The sequence below is a fragment of the Tupaia chinensis genome, unplaced genomic scaffold, assembly GCF_000334495.1.
Source record: "Tupaia chinensis unplaced genomic scaffold, TupChi_1.0 Scaffold139677_1, whole genome shotgun sequence".
In the NCBI taxonomy this organism is placed as follows: Eukaryota; Metazoa; Chordata; class Mammalia; order Scandentia; family Tupaiidae; genus Tupaia; species Tupaia belangeri.
The window spans coordinates 1,820,476-1,822,660 of record NW_006199558.1 but is presented as its reverse complement, the minus strand read 5'-3'; the positions used below and the strand labels follow the sequence as shown (position 1 = coordinate 1,822,660).

The window sequence follows — 2,185 nt, the reverse complement described above, 5'->3', positions numbered from 1 at the left end:
GAATGCCACATGACCATGCCCCCCCACTGGGGGTGCTTCCTCTCTTCATTTCTTGCTCTGTCTCTCTCTAGTGAATGCATGTGCCCTCTGACAATTAGAGAAATAAATAAATAAATCAGCTATGATTTCATTTTGGAATTTAAAAAATTCTAAAATTAGATTATGGCAATGACTATATAACTCAGTAAATGTAATTAAACAAACCATTGAATTGCACACTTTAAACCTTCAGATTTCACAGTATGTAAAATATATCTCAATAAGCTGGGTTTTTTTTTTTTTTTTGGAGAGGTTTTTTGCTATAGGGCGTGTGCGCTCGCCAGACAGAGAGAGACATAGAGATAGAAAGCGAGAAATTAACCCCAGGAAGGATGGTCATGCCGCAATCCCTTCTCCTTCATTCTCCTCTCAGGATCTTGGGCATGCACGCACACGCGCCCGGCATGAGTTTTAAGCCACCGGGTCTGGGACGCGAACCGCTGTCGACTACGTGGGAGTCCAGTGACATAGCCATTACGCTAACTGCTGGTTCCCTCAATAAGCTGTTTTAAAACAAAAATATCTGTGAGTCTAATTATACCCTAAAAAGTTTCCTTAAAAGTTCTTCAGGGTAAAGGAACTACCAGAAAAAGTTAAATTTTGGCACTGTGCTAAAACATCAGAAAATAATAATATAGTAATAATGGCTAAGGTTTATTAGAGATATTTATATGTAATAAACTCCACACAATTATCTTTACATAATTATTTTTCTTTTCTTTTTTTTGAAGCAAAATATCCTTTTATTATGAATAAACTGTATTTGAATAAACCACCCACTCTGAAAACAGCAGGTCTAGCTTTTTATGAGCCTCCAGAAGAATACAATTGGAGCCTCTTAGACACGGTTCCTTCCCCACAGTGGGAAGAGCGTGTGTGTGTACATTCGAGAGACCCGATCCTACAGGATTTGGCCAGCCTCATCTAAAGTCACTCGTGTCTCCTTGCCTTAAACCCTGGCTCTGGCTTCACTGGTCCAGGAGGCCTCAGTCATGGGCCTGTGTAAACCGTTGGTCACTCATTCAATCTCCATCTTATTCTGCAAAGAATCCATGAAGTCTTGCCACTGCACTGGGTAGAAACATTTATAGATGGTGATCTTATTCAGAATCTGTTATGGGATGTCTTGATAGTAATTCTTCTCATCCCGGGCCATGGCCTTATAGTCCTCCCCACAGTTCTCCACCACGTAAAGTACACAGTCGATGAGATCCTAAGACAGGGTATTTCCTTTCTTTTCTGGGAGGCTGGCTTCTGCTTGGAGTTCAATTAGCACAAAAGGCTTCCACAAACTCTTTAGACCTCCCATGCACATCTACCTCCATGGCTTTCACCTTTCTCTTACGGAGGGGCACCGCCTTGTTGGGGTCCATAGCAGCCCCATCTCAGCCAGGTTCTGCCGCACGGATTTAGCATGATCCCAGGCATGTTGGACGTGAGTGCACTCTGTCCCCAGCATGCCTTCCGACCAGCATTCTGGTTTAGATGCTTTCGGTTGACATTGTAACCGAATTTCTACCTCTGGGTCTTGGTCATGTCGCGGACCACAGCACCAACAGCTCACACTGGAAACCCCTCACTTTCAGCACCACGTGTAAGACTCCTTCTGGCAGCCACATGCACTCATAATTATTTCATTCAAATCTTAGAGAAAAAATTTGCCAAGTAGGTACATTGATAATACTGCAGTTAATGCTTATAGGTTTTTTCCAATGTAGGTCTTGCAATGTAAGTATACTTTTTGTAAATTATCAAAATTAATTCATTTTTTTTCATTTTCATAGATGAGTATAAAACGTCTTTGAAACAGTTTAGATAGTCTTATAAAGTTGAAATGATATTAACATGCAAGTTAGAGTTTACCGCTGCAACATAACTACCTAGGGCTTGTTAACTCTGCAGAGCTCAGTGCCCTCCCTAGATCAGTAGTGGCTTTATGCAGCACCACGGTGAGGTTTTAATCCTGAATTTTTATAAAGCATTCCAGGTAATTCTGCCTCTCAGCCTTAGTTTGCAATCTCAAATTGTTTTCAGACTTTCTATTTAAGATACTTGCAATACATTACAATTCCACTAGATGGAGCCATGATTCAGGATTAACATTTTTCCATTTAAAATCCTTTAGTTCATGTTTTCCAAAGTAAAA

The 2,185-nt window shown here is 40.7% G+C and overlaps 1 protein-coding gene and 1 pseudogene across 1 annotated transcript in view; both read right to left on the bottom strand.

The window, feature by feature from the left end:
• Positions 1 to 2,185, bottom strand: part of SCIN (scinderin) — an 85,259-nt gene that overhangs the window by 27,227 nt on the left and 55,847 nt on the right. The gene's annotated exons all lie outside the window — the stretch shown is intronic.
• LOC102497627 (nucleolar protein 16 pseudogene) lies at positions 1,026 to 1,521 on the bottom strand (annotated as a pseudogene).